This window comes from Lepus europaeus, chromosome 4, assembly GCF_033115175.1.
Source record: "Lepus europaeus isolate LE1 chromosome 4, mLepTim1.pri, whole genome shotgun sequence".
In the NCBI taxonomy this organism is placed as follows: domain Eukaryota; kingdom Metazoa; phylum Chordata; class Mammalia; order Lagomorpha; family Leporidae; genus Lepus; species Lepus europaeus.
Window position 1 is genome coordinate 83,107,251 of NC_084830.1, and position 14,865 is coordinate 83,122,115.

General features: G+C 44.7%; 1 pseudogene; it reads right to left on the minus strand.

Annotated features, from left to right (window-relative positions):
- Positions 1-7,668: 7,668 nt before the first annotated feature.
- LOC133758411 (small ribosomal subunit protein uS2-like) lies at positions 7,669-8,884 on the minus strand (annotated as a pseudogene).
- Between the last annotated feature and the right edge of the window lie 5,981 nt (positions 8,885-14,865).

A 14,865-nucleotide genomic window follows, 5' to 3' on the forward strand; every position in this document is an offset into this window, starting at 1 on the left:
GACTTAACCCATGTATCACAACGCTGGTCCTTCTGCCTTCTTTGGCTTACAGATTAAATAAGGAAGTTCAATAAATAAGATACATAAATTATACATTGGGGAATGGATGTATCTTCTCAGGGTCATCTTCTCTTCTGGGTCTCTGGGACTTTTCTCTCTTACAAGGACCCTTGCCACTAGATTTAGGGCTCACATGGGTAATCCAAGATGACCTTGTGGCAAGAGTCATAACTTAATATACCAAGAACATCTTCCCAAGTAAAGGCAGATTCACAGATTCCAGGAGATGGGATGTAGATGTATCCTGGGGGAGGTGGGAGGACACAATCTTGTTCTCCCTACTTTGGGGGAGGACAAGCAGTTTTCTCCAATTTTAAAAAAGATCTATTTATGCATTTGAGAGGCAGAGTTACAGACAGGGAGAGACCGAGAAAGAGGTCTTCCATGCACTGGTTCACTCCCCACATGACTGCAATGGCTGGAGCTGGGCTGATCTGGAGCCAGGAACCAGGAGCTTCTTCCAGGTCTCTCACATGGGTGCAGGGACCCAAGCACTTGGGCCATCTTCCACTGCTTTTGTAGGCTCATTAGCAGGGAGGTGGATCAGAAGTGGAGCAGCTGGGCCTCGAACCAGCGCCCATATATGATGCTGGCACTGCAGGCGGATGCTTAACCTACCAGCCCAGTTTTCTCCAATTTTATATTAGGTGCTATAGGGAAGACCTTTCTGCAAAGGTGATGTTTGAAAAGAGATGTGAAAGAAGTGAGGGAGGGAATCTATAATCTTCTGGGGCAGAGCAGCCCTGGAAGCTGCGAAGTCCAGTGTGAGCTGAGTGTAGCGCCGGAGGCCCAGGCAAGGCTGTGAGTTGTTATGGTGACCGTGCTGGGGGTTGCAGGCAAATGGCTGACGTAGAAGGATGCTGACTGCTGTGGGCAGACCAGAGGGAAGGCGCGGGAGGCAGAGATGGGCTGTGTTCCAACAACAGTAAGGTGGGGAACTGATGACTCAGACCACAGTGGCCACTGCAGAAGTGACGAGAAGTGGTGGAATCTTGGATATGCATTAAGATATTGCTGACAGGGTTTGCTGATGGATCAGAGGTGGGTGTGGCAGGAAAAGAAGAGACCAGGATGACTCCACATATTGGTCTGAGTCACTGGATGTGGAAGATAGGTGGCAGCAAGGGCTTCGTTCTGCACAAACACGTTGTGATGCCCACTGGTGGTTGGGTGAGGCAGCGACAGGTGTCAGGAGGTCATAGGATACCTGGGCTGGGGGTGTAACTTTGGGACTTAGCAGGTACACAGGAGATACTTAGAACCATGTGGCTGCATGACATCACCAAAAGTGGAAGGAAAGAGAAATGGCCAGGGCACTGGGATCCTCAGACACTTAAGGTACAGAAAATGAGGAACCAGAAGCATCAGGTGGAAGACCAGAGTTGAGGGCAGGTGGAGGGAGGTTTGACTTTGCTCATTCTTGCATTCCTTTATCTGACATAATGCACATATTTCCTGCTTTCAACCACTTCTTGTTTTATGATTTTGTTTATTTATTTGAGAGGTAGATTTGGAGAGATAGAGAGAGGGAGAGACAGAGAGAAAGGTCTTCCATCTGCTGGTTCATGCTGCAAGCTGAGCCCATCCAAAGCCAGGAGCCAGGAGCTTCCTCTGGGTCTTCCTACACAGGTGCAGGGACCCAAGCACTTGACCCATCTTCTGCTGCTCTCCCAGGCCATCAGCAGAGAGCTAGATTGGAAAAGGAACAGCCAGGACATGAACCAGCACCCATATGCGATATCGATGCTGCAGGTGGAGGCAGCCCACTACACCACAGTGCCAGCCCCTCAACTAGTTCCAATCCCTCTCCTGTTTATCCTAGTCCCATTCTCTCCCTCATTTCATGACTTCTCATTGGGATTACAGTCGTAGAATCCGTGTGAGATACAAAAGGTGGGATTTCCCCTTTATATGCATCCATATACCTTGGTGTGCTGGTGTCTACCTTTGCTCTTATCCATGACTGCGTGGTTGGGGTGGGGTAGTGGGTCGGCTTATAGGGCCAAGAGAAGTCCTGAAGGGCCAAGCCTTGCTCATGGATGCGCCAGCTTGGAATAAGAGGCGAACCATCACTGGGCTGCTGCCGCCCTGCAGAGGCTGGCCTGGAAACAGGTGATGGTGGCTCCCAGGGCAATGGGAGTAGGTGGTGCATCTAATCATGCCCTCACATGTAAGGAAAATAGCAATGGATTTGTGAGAAGGGCCAGAGGGCTTGGCTGATAAGCCTGCAGGGAGAAAGCTCAGACAGTGAGGGACAAGCAGGTCTGGGGCAGACCCAGGTACAGGGGCCACAAGTGTGAATATCATTGTTTCTCACCACAGAGTCTCCCAGACAGTGTCTGCCATGTGGGAGGTATGAGCACACACAAGGAGAGTGGCTCAGTTCTAGATACCAGTCGGGCTCCTCCTTGGGCACCCCAGTGCTGGTTACGTAGAAGTGCTGCAGATGTAGAAGCCACGGCGTGGGTTTGGAGCAGCCCACAGGATATCAGTTACCAAGGCTGCAGTTGCTGTCACTCAAAATCAGCAATGAGCCCGGACATGGCTCCGCCCTCCAACGCAGCCACCTGTGGATGCAGGGGCTTGGTAGCCCCCTTGTCACAGGTCAACCCCTAGCTCCGTGCTGTGGCCTCACTTTCTCATAGGTCCTTCCCTAGATCTCTCTCTGATCGGTTTCTGCCTCCTTCCTGGGAACCCCACCTAAGACAGGAAGAGAGAAGCATGAAAGGAAGAGGAAAAAGAGGAAAAGAGAAAGATGACCATGCGAGATGACGTCACTGATAGGGACAAAGAATGCTGGCCAACTCTCTTTGCATCTCTTTGTGTTTATTCCGGATGTAGGACACACATTTTAATTTTGTCATGCATTTTTCAAAATATCCACTAGGTGGAGAACTTGCATCAAGTTTGTCATCAAATTGTGCGGCCTATCCAGACTGGGACGGAGTGGTGGCCGTTTATTTATTTATTTATTCATTACTGAAATGAAATGATGGGTTCTAACTGACGATGAAATGCATTTATGACTCTTTTTAGTGACCTAAGATTTTCACATATTATAGGTACAAGAATATTATATAGAATTACATTTCTTTTGTGACTGATCATCATTATGGAATGTTTTAAGGAAAGACATGAACTATGTGAAGACAAAGCTAAAATTTTCACATAAGAATTTTTGTCCAACATTGACTCTTTTTTAAAAAAGATTTATTTTACTTATCGGAAAGACAGAGTTATAGGAGAGGTAGAGCCAGAGAGAGAGGTCTTCCATCTGCTGGTTCACTCCCCAAATGACTGCAATGGCCAGAGCTGAGCTGATCCGAAGCCAGGAGCCAGGAGCTTCTTCCAGGTCTCCCAAGCAGGTGCAGGGGCCCAAGGACTTGGGCCATCTTCTACTGCTTTCCCAGGCCATAGCAGAGAGCTGGATTGGAAGTGGAGCAGCCAGGACTTGAACCAGCACCCATATGGGATACCAGGGTGGCAGGCTGGGGTTTGAACCTGCTACACCATAGCACCAACCCCTCAACATTGACTCTTGATGAGTGTATTGTGATTTTTTTTTCCTAAGCGCTTTTAAATGTGCAAGATGATTTTTTAACAACAACAACAAAAAATTCTGGTAGCGATTACTGACTGAAAACAACTGCAGATTAAGAAAATGATTTTATTCATTAAAAAGTCTTATCCATTGATGTACTCGTTCCATTTCAATTTTCAAACAGCAGGCAAAGAAATTTCTTTTCGTATGTATTGTTATTCTTCTTGACTATTGGGAAAGTTTTATGGAGGTCACAGAATGTAGGTTAATAGAATTTAGCATACCATGTGTTACTAGTTGCAGCTTGAGCAGTAGGAATGTGGTCCCAATTCAGCAGTCAGCCATCCCTGCAGTGGGGACCATAGCACCTGGAATCATTCCTTGCTCTATGGTAGCTGCTCTGTGGGATTGTTTCTGGACACCAAGATGGAGAGCCACAGACAGTATCACTGGTGTGGTTAACACTATGTACAGTCCCAGCAGTGCCTTCCTGAGAGTGTCCAGGCCTGGGGTACAGCTCTTCAGAGCAAGAATTAGCAGCTGTGGCCATGGGGCCAAATCCAGCCCAGTACCTATTCTCAGGCCCTCCAGCTAAGATTGGGTTTTTTAAACATCTGTAATCAATTGGATAATAGGAAATATTAGCTTTGTATCACAGCTAAATGAAGTGTTCCACCTCTCCCTCCTCTATCCCATCCTTCTCATTAGTAGGTCTATACTAACAACAACAAAAATCATACTCAGTTATTATTATGTTACTTGGAATTTTACCAATTAACATGTGTTGGATTGTGTTTCTTTCTCATCATGCAAGTACTGGCTTGATGCCCACTAGTTTTGCCTCTTGGTCTGCAGAGCCTAAAATATTTACTCTCTGACCTTTCCCTCAAAACTTTGCTGGCTGCTTCTTTAGAGAGATATCAACTTTTTGTTTGTATGTTTTACAGTTTTAGCTATTTTCTTACAATTTTTTAAAAAAGATTTTATTTATTTATTTGAAAAGCAGACTTACAAAGACAGAGAGAGAGGGAAAGAGAGATCTTTCATCTGCTGGTTCTCTCTTCAAATGGCTGCGGTGGCCAGAGCTGGACTGGTCTGAAGCCAGGAGTCAGCAGCTTCTTCTGGGTCTCCCATGTGGGTGCAGGGGCCCAAGCTCTTGGGCCATCCTCCACTCTTTTCCCAGGCACATCAGCAGGAATCTCTTTCAGAAGTGGAACAGCCTGGTCTTGAACTGGTGCCCATATAGGATGCCTGCATTGCAAGTGATGGCTTTACTCACTGTGCCACAGGGCTGGCCCTCAGAGATCAAGTTTTTACATCTCCTAAATTACAGATAAAGCAGTGCGTGAAGCATGTGAAGTTTTTCTTCAGAGAAAGGACCAGGCTTTCTGTGTTTGCAAAGTGGCTGTGACAGAGATGTTAAGAACTGCCTGAGTAGCTGGATGAGGGCTGCCCCCGCAGTAGTTACAATTGTGCAGAGGTTGAAGGGTGATGCACCAAGAATGATCAAATCATTGCCCACAATAAATTTAAGGTGACCCAGGGCAGGGATGCACTGAATTAGTGAACATATGCAGACAGCTCTTTTCTCATAGTCACAAAGTTTGCTACACTGCATTAAACTAATGTAGGTCAGAACAGGAGCACCCTGTTCAGTGCACTTGAGGACAGCACAGTCCCTGACACTGAGTTTCTATCTAGTCTGGGCTCGTGACCGAATGACCCACATAAACACTGTTAGCTGGACATTTCAAATAGCTCACACTCAAATGCCCGTAATTGGCATTCATGAAATTATGTATTCTTATGAATTTACAGCTAGGCTAACTAGGATGGTAATGAGGACACAATGCAATGAGAACACAAGTATTTTTTTTTTTTATTTGACAGATAGAGTTAGACAGTGAGAGAGAGACAGAGAGTAAGGTCTTCCTTCCATTGGTTCACCCCCTAAAATGGCTGCTATGGCCAGAGCTATGTTGATCCGAAGCAAGGAGCTAGGTGCTTCCTCCTGGCCTCCCATGCGGGTGCAGGGCCCAAGCACTTGGGCCATCCTCCACTGCACTCCCGGGCCATAGCAGAGAGCTGGACTGGAAGAGGAGCAACCAGGACTAGAACCCGACGCCCATATGGGATGCCGGCACCGCAGGTGGAGGATTAACCAAGTGAACCATGGTGCCGGCCCGACAAGTGTTTTTAAGATGTGTTTCTTAGTATCCATTCTATTGTTTTCATAATGATTCCAAAATTCTGAGGGTCTAATGCCCCTAAGAAAACAGAGAGGGGCAGAGAACTTTTCGAGAATCCGCAGAGACACCTTAATCCATTCAGCTAGGATTTCAGAGAAGCTGAGTCTATTTTGGTCTTTCCAGGGTATACCCACATGAACATTCCCATAAACTCCATGAGGGTTGGCCACCCCAACACCCTTCATTGCTGGAGCTGGCTCAGAGGCATTCTTTCTGCCAAGATGAGTGGAAACCTTTAGCCTTTTCCCTGCCCCACCCATTAGAAAGAATTAGAACAAAAGGGAAACAACAGGACCGTTATTTGCCATCAAAGCCAGCAACCTAAGGAAGTGCTGACTTGCACCGATGTCCTTTTTTCCTCCCCCAACAGGATATTTCCTTTTGTTAAAAGGAGGATTTGCACACCTTCTCCTTTGATTGAGCTGTTTATGTTGCTGTGAATTCTGGCAAATGTCTCCTAGGGCTTGGCTGAGTGGTTTGGATACAACATCGCTGACTGCTCCAATTTAAGCAACTCTCACGAGATTGAGCGAAGACAAAGCATCTGCAGAGAGGCGCAGCCCTGTAGCACTCGAATGCTCTAATCTGAGCTCTGCTCTGCGAAGTCCTGTCTAATCCTCTTGTACCCTGCTGTGGCTAGCAGCCTCGGGAAGGGCAGTGAGAGCAAAAGCTGCAGGAGACAGATTTAATTCAATCTAGCAAACATTTACTGAGCACCTCTGGTGTGCCAGACACTGGGCCAGGTTCTGGGGATACGGAGATGAGCAGGATATGGCTCCAGAGTTCAAGCAGGTCACTGTCACAGGCAAAGAGGCACAAGCGCAGGAACAATGGCACAGAAGGGAGACAGGGAGGGACTTCTTCCCCAAGGAGATGTGTCCTAGATGATAAGGACATGCTAACACACAGAAAGGGGCACGTGGTTATCTGGGAAGAGGAAAGAACATCAGCAAAGCTAACAAGGTGTCGGATTCCATGGTATCTGGGTGAAAGTTGAAAAGGATTTGTTTTGGAGAGAGGTGGGAGAGAAGGGTAGAAATGCAGACTGACACAGTTCATTTATTCAACAAATATTTGCTGCTGGGGTTAGAATTGCAAAGAAAATGAATTCTTGCCTGTATGGAGCTCATCTTTGGGGACAGGAAGGAAGACGGGGTAAAGACAATGAATGAATGTGAAAAACCAGAAAATTACGTAGGATGTGCTTTATTTTGCCAGGGTTGTTGTAATAAAGTACCACAATCTGTGGTTTAGACAACAGAGATCTATTGTCTTACAATTTTGGAGGTCAGAAGTCCGAGATCAGGGTTGGTTCCTTCTGAGACTGCTGTGTGCTTTCCCCCAGCTTATGTGCTCAGTAGTCCTTAACTTGTAGAAGCATTACCCTAACCCCTGCCTTCACTGGTATTTTGTTCAAAGGTGTTTTCTGAATGGGTGTATGTTTGTATTCAAATTTCTCTGTTTTCTAAGTTTACTATAAAACGACCTGGTCCAGTCTAATGATCTTAACTTGATCGTCTGCAAAGACCCTCTTTCCAAATAAGGTAAGACTCACAGTTATTGGGGGTTAGGGCTCCAGGATTTTTTTTGGCAGGACATAATTCACCCTACAGCTGTGTGTTAGAGTGTGATGATGCTTTGGAGAAAAATAAAGCAGCCTAAGTGTGCTATGGAATGCATCTGTGTGTGAGGCAGTGAAGGGAGACGTTTGCAATTTCAAGGTGGTGCCAGGCATCGTTTTTTTTTGTCTGTAGAAACTGGTGTTTGTTTTCCATCAACCTCATTTCCATGTTTGCTTCAGAGACCGTGACAAGCAGCTTAAGACCACTCAGTGGTTGTTCCTACCCATTCAGTGGCCTGAGCAGTGGGCGCTGCAGACCAGTCTTCAGTGGCAGGCTGAGCACTCCAGCCTTCAGTGGGGAACTGCTAAATAGGCACAGAGGGCACCTGCATGCCTTTGGACCAATCTGCAACCTAAGGCTGAGTAGCAGTGAACTTGGGCGCTGGGGCTGTCCATTCACCCTGAAACTCCTCCTTGGTCACAGCTTTCTCAGCAGTGGCCTGCTCTTCTTTTTCAATCTCTTCAGGATCTCTGTAGAAGTAGAGATCAGGCATGACCTCCCAGGGGTGTTCACGGGAGATGGTACCACGCATGCACAGAAACTCCTGGGCCAGCATCCACCACATCAGACCCACTGAGTGGATTCTCTTGTTGTTGCATGGGATGGCAATGTCCACGTAGCATAGAGGAGAGAGTCTGTGTTACAAAGAGCAATGGTAGGCAGGTTCACATAAGATGCCTTTATGAGAGGCTGGTGGTCAGCCTGAAGATCGGTAATCACCAGAAGCCATGGTTCCTAGAAGGCTACCTGGATGTGGTTAGTGAAGGTTCCAGGTGTGAAACGGCCAGCAATAGGAGTAGCTCCCGTGGCAGCAGCAAACTTCAGCACAGCCCTCTGGCAAGTGTGCCTGGAGGATATCACACTGACAGCAGGTTTTTTTTTTTATTTTTATTTGACAGGTAGAGTTATAGACAGTGAGAGAGAGAGTGAAAGGTCTTCCTTGCATTGGTTCACCCCCGAAATGGCCACTATGGCCGGAACTATGCCGACCCTAAGCCAGTAGCCAGGTGCTTCTTCCTGGTCTCCCATGCGGTGCAGGAGCCCAAACACTTGGGCCACCCTCCACTGCCCTCCTGGGCCACAGCAGACAGCTGGACTGGAAGAGGAGCAACCGGGACTAGAACCTGGCGCCCATATGGGATGCCGGTGCTGCAGGTGAAGGATTAACCAAATGAGCCACGCCACTGGCCCCATCAACAGGGTTTTGAATGGCCACAATGGCACGAAGCTGCCAACAGAAGCTTCTCCCAGGTCCTCTTCAGATGGATGATGTAGATGCCATCACTTTTCCTTTTGTAGATGTACTGTTCCATCTGGAAGTCAAGGTTGGTGCCACCTAGGTGGGTTCCTGCTGCAAGGAACTTAAGGATATCCTCCTCCTTCATTTGCAGGACATCAAGGGCTCCGGACATTGTGACAGCTTCCCCTTAAGTTATGCTGGGAATCAAGAGCAACACCGTATTGACCCCTTGCTGGGTAGTGTGGAAAGGAGGGCATTGTTTGCTGTGGAGGAGACATTTGAACAAAACCTGGCAGGAGGCCAGCAGGTGAGACCCTTGGGGAAGAGCATTGTAGGTAGAGGGACAAGCCATTGGAAAACCTTGAGTTACAGTGTCCCTGGTGAATGTGAGGAAGAAGGAGGAGGACACTGAGGCTGGAGCACAGCGAGGAGAAAGGGTAGAAGCATGAAGGTGTGAAGGTGTGTGCAGAGTCCTACTGCCTTTGGATGGCTTAGGCTGTGATGGAGTCATTGCATACCTTTGAGTAGAAGGGTGATCTTGTCCAATTTATGTTTGGAAAGCTTTTGGAGTTGCTCTGTTGAGAATGGTCTGGGGCCTGGGGTCAGGGATCAGAGTGGATGTGGGGAGACCTGTTCAGAGACGACTAAGGGTCCAGGTGAGCAGTTGGAGTTGCTTAGACTGGGGTGACATAACTGGATGATTGAGTTTGGCTTGCACATGCATGTGGAGCTGGAGTTGGGAGCTAAGTTTAGCTTTGGAGTTAGATAGACCTGAGCTGCAAGGAACCTAAACCACTGCATCATTTTCCCAGAGGTAAACTTGATAAGGCTGTAGACTTAACATATGCAATCAGACACTCCAAGAGTGTCTTTAGTTGAACTATTCTGTACTCCTTAATGCTGTGTTTCTTTCCCACTCCTAGTCTGAAGACACAGACTTCAAATGATAGGGAATCCTGCAATATGGAATTGATCTCTTCTTAAAAATAAAAATACCAAAATAAGTAACTCAATGTGACCCAGATTTTCTATTTTTGTGTACTTTGGATCTGGCAGATATTAGGGGCCATCCAGAGAAGCTACCTGTAGAAAAGACTTTATTCTGGGGAGACAGAATAGGGAGGGTGCCTGCTGGGACAAAGGACATGGGATTTGAAGCCAGGCTTCATTCCATTTGGGAAGCAGACAGAATCCCTTCTTTTTTTAATAGAAAACTTTTATTTAATACATATGAATTTCAAAAGTACAACTTTTGGATTACATTGGTTCTTCCCATAACCACCCTCCACCCGCAAACCATCCCATCTCCTATTCCCTCTCCCATCACTTTCTACATTAAAATTTATTTTTAATTATCTGTATACACAGAAGATCAACTCTATACTGAGTAAAGATTTCAACAGTTTGCACCCACCCACATACACAAAGTATAAAGTACTGTTTGAAGATTAGTTTTACCATTAATTCTCATAGTACAACACATTAAGGACAGAGGTCCTACCTGGGAGCAAGTGCACAGTGACTCCCGTTGTTGATTTAACAATTGACACTCTTATTTATGATGTCAGTGATCACTTGAGGCTCTTGTCATGAGCTGCCAAGGCTATGGAAGCCTCTTGAGTTCACAAACTCCGACCTTATTTAGATAAGGCCATAATCAAAGTGGAGGTTCTCTCCTCCCTTCATAGAAAGGTATCTTCTTCTTTGATGGCCCCTTCTTTCCACCTGGATCTCACTCACAGAGATCCTTCATTTAGATCATTTTTTGTCAGAATGTCTTGGCTTTTCATGCCTGAGATACTCTCATGGGCTTTTTAGCCAGATCCAAATGCCTTCAGGGCTTAGAATCCCTTCTTATGCTGCTTGTTTGGGGAGGTACAGAGTACCACATGGACCCTGATAAGCTGGGTGGGGGATGTTCAGAAAGGCTCTTTGGTGACGTTTACAATGTATTGTCTCAGGTATTTGAAATGTTCTGGGTGCCAGGTTTTCTTGAGCAATAAACATTCCACTAGGCTTTAGATTACCTATCTGCATCCAGTCTCATTGGGTTTGGGGATTTAGGTCTCAATGGCCTGGCAGATTCTAATATTTTCTCCCTTCCTTCTGTCACTATCCAAGTTCAAGCCTGAAACCTCTCTCATCAGAGATATTATTTTTCCTATGCTCTCTGTCCTGCCCCACAGAACTCTTCCCTCCCTGTCCAGACCCATTTGTCCAACCTCCCTTCCACTGCTCTTGACCCTACAACTCCACACCTCATTCTCATTGGTCTAGTGTCTGTTCTTCCAATCTGCCTCTATGTTAAGAAGAAGACTTTGATGGAGAACAGCTATTGTGATTTACTATTTCAAATTTCTGTTTATGTTGTTCTCTCTTGTGGAATAGTGGAAAGAGCATGGATTTCTGAGTGAGCAAGATCTAATCGTGGCTTTGAAAATGACCAACTGTGTGATTTGAATTACCTACTTGGCCTTCATAGACTCAGTTTCCTTTTCTATATCATGGAGACAATGTGTACCTTGCAGAAATGTTATAAAGGTTGAAACCATGTTGTTGAAATGACTGTTCAGCACCAGACTTGTAAGAGGAACTCACCACATGGCAACTATTATTATTAAATATCAGTTTGGAGCTCAGGGGAGAAATTGTCTGGAATTGGACTTTTAGGAGTCATGAATACCTTTGGAAACTTGGGAAATTTACTATTTTCTGGACAGATGGTGTAGAGAAAGAGACAATGACCCAAGACAGAATGTGCACAATTAATTGACAGGATCTTTAATCTAAAAACACACTCATACTTTCACCAATTTAAATTCAACTAATTTAGATTTTAAGATATTGCATGAAAAACTGGGTTGCAACTTACTTTTGTGCTATTTATGAGAAAATTAATAGGGAGAACATGATTCAGAGCTCCTAACGTGGGGATGTTTAACCTACTTAAATAAGTAAACTTTGAAGTTATAATAGAATTAATTTAACAGGACCACAGTAGAGACTATGTGCCACTTAAAATAATTTTAGAGATGTAAAATTAGAAGTTTGGTGTCAGAAACAATTTAGAGATTGTTAGTATACCTCTCTCATTTTGAAGAAGAGAGGAATGAAAAGGTCAACTGACTTATTCAAACCCAACACAGAATAAACAACAAAACTGAGATGAGAATCCAGGTCACCTGATTCCCAAACAATGCTCCTTTGGATGTGGTGGGACATCAACTTTCGCCTTAAAAGCCATCAGTGTTCTTTTCTAGGCTGTGTCTGGTTAGCCATTTGTGGTTTTGCAAATTCTTAATGGCAATTAAGAGGGTGCTATTTACAAATTGTCATGTAATTCAGCCTTACTATTAGTTCATGCTGGTGTTCCCAGTGTGGTTCTGGAACGTACCACAGGGATTTGGCCAGTTTACTTGGGTAGAGTTGTAAATCCTGTTGGCAGCATCACACTGAGCAAATGTTCTTTAAAAAAAAAATTGGCCTCTAAAAGCTCAGTTTAACTCACTGGTTGTTAAATGTTGTCCAGAGGTGATTTTCTGAAGCCTTAAGTCTGGCTTGCTTAGAAATTTAGTCTCAGCTAACATCAAAAGCATTTTTTGGAGGGGGTGGGGTAGACATTTGACCTAGCAATTTAGGAGCCAATTAAGATGCTCACATCTCCGATAGGAGTGCCTGGATTTGACTGCTTTGGCTCTTGATTCCAGTTTCCTGCTAGTGCAGACCCTAGAAGGCAATGGCAATGGCTCCAGTGATTGGGTTCCTGTCATCCATTTGGGAAACCTGGATTGAGTTTCCAGCTCCGGGCTTTGGCTTGGCTCAGCCTTGGTGATTGTAGACATTTGGGGAGTGAACGAGTGTATGGGAGAATTCTCTCTTCTCTCTTTGTATTTGTCTCCCTGGCTCTCAAATAAATATGTAAATTTAACAAACGAACTATAGGAGCATTTCACTGTCAATACAATGCCCACCCCATATGACCCAATTGCAGAAAACTCTGGTGAATGTCCTTTGCTGGGCCGCACATTTTTTAGCTTTTCTCATTGGCTGAAATATGAGCAGATACATATTTATCTGACTGGACATGTTCTGAGAAGAAAGAGCTTATTGAGACAAAGTGTCTTAAAGAGTAAATAGTTTATGCTGATTATTGAAGGCTTTAAAACTTCCCTGCCCCACCCCTCCACCCCCGATTCCTATTATCTGAGTTTGGGAGAATATGAAAAGAAGAAAATCTAGTTCGATTCATTTTCAAAAGATTTGTGTATTTGTTTGACATAAATATTTGTAGCCTTAGCACCAGGCTGCCAAGACAAAATAAATCAATGTGTTAATTACTTGACTGAAATAACAGTAGAAAAACAGCTGCAACTCATGGGGAGAAAACAAATGGAAGCCACATGTATTATTCCATTGTGGAAGATTCCAGGCCAGACTGGAATTATATACACCAAGAGCATGGGCATTTCTCAACTCAGCAAGCCACACAACCACAATTAAATCCTCCAGACTTTTTCTACTTGGGGATAATGTACAGAAATTATGACTCACCCGTTGACATTCAGTATGTGTGTGGCTTGGTCCTTTCTTTGGAAGAAGGATGTAGATGAGACTTAAACATATATTTTTTGTCAGAGGAACAAAGAGCATATAGAGGACACTGGCATGACCCTTACCCCTGCCACTGTTTTCACAAACTGACCCAGACTTCATAAGGGGGTGTGGGAAGTTAGGGGATGCTCCAGATGCCCTTTGTCCAGCTCCTCTGGCTGCAGGATGCTTGAACTTGCTGTTTCCTCTGCCTGGAACCTCTCCCTTTCCTTGTCTGAGTCATGTTGCAGAACTCAGTTCAAAGGACACTTTCCAGTGACCCTAAGCATAGACCAGGGCCCCTGATGTGTGTTGTCAGTGCCTTCTGTAGTTTTCCTTCATAGCCCTTCTCAGACAGTGTGCTTGTGGATTTCTGTGATGTGTGTCTGTCTCTCCCTCTTGATTGTAAGATACTTAAGGGCAGTGTCCTGGGTTGTTTTGCTCATCACTGCATGCCCAGGGCCTGGCACAGAGTGGATTCATTGAATATTTGTTGAATAAAATAACATATTTTCTTAACTAAGAACAATAATGCCTTCTCTTTGTATTTATGAAATATGTCAGGTACTATAATAAATGCTTTACATACATTTAAAAAGATTTACTTATTTTCAAGAGTGACACAGAGACAGAGAGAGAGAGAGAGAGAGAGAGGGAATGAGAGAATGAATCTTTCTTCCATTTTCTTGTTCACTCTCCAAATGCCTCCAACATCCAAGGCTGGGTCTAGCTGAAGCCAGGAGCCAGGAACTTGATCCAGGTCTCCCATGTGGGGTCAGGAACTCAAGCACTTGGGCCGTCATCTGTTGCCTCTCAGGATGCACATAAGCAGGAAGCTGGATGGGAAACGAGGAATAGCTGGGACTCAAACATGGGATGTGGGCAACCCAAGCAGTGGCTTAATCTATGCTTCAGTGCTGATCCCTTTACATATTTTCATCAACTCATGTCATTATTCTACAGAGTTCTACTTTAATCCCAAACATATCATACTATATACATTTGTCAGCTATTTGATGTAAAACCAAGTGCTTTTCTTTGGATATGAGTTCATTAATTAGAACTCTCTTGGTCTTATTTTCCCCCCATAAATTATATCTAGAATATCTTATTTATGGTCTCCAGAATGTCTAAGAAACCAGTACATTTGCAAGGCAATTTTGTGCAGAATTCTTTCAAATTTTTGCTTCTCCCACACCAGTTTTTCCAGTTCCAATGACAATTAACTTGACTGTATTTTTAAGTGACTTATCTTTCATTTTCACCTTCATATTTACTAGTATATAAAATGTTTAACAGTTTTGTCATGAAAATATAAGGAAATCTGGCATATTTAAGAAGAAACACAGTTGTATTATGATATGATTCTTACTTGGTGGAGTGGCAGTGTTTTCTTGTATAGCCTGTGAGTTGTGTGCTCTCAGTGAGGTTGACTATCAAGGGAGAGTGAAGGGTGGTAGTTAGTCTGGAGGGCTGATTAATTGGAGTGGGTTAAGGGAGCTTGGATTGCATGATTATTAACATTTTACAAAAGAGAAAATTGAGTCTCTGAGAAGTAAAGCT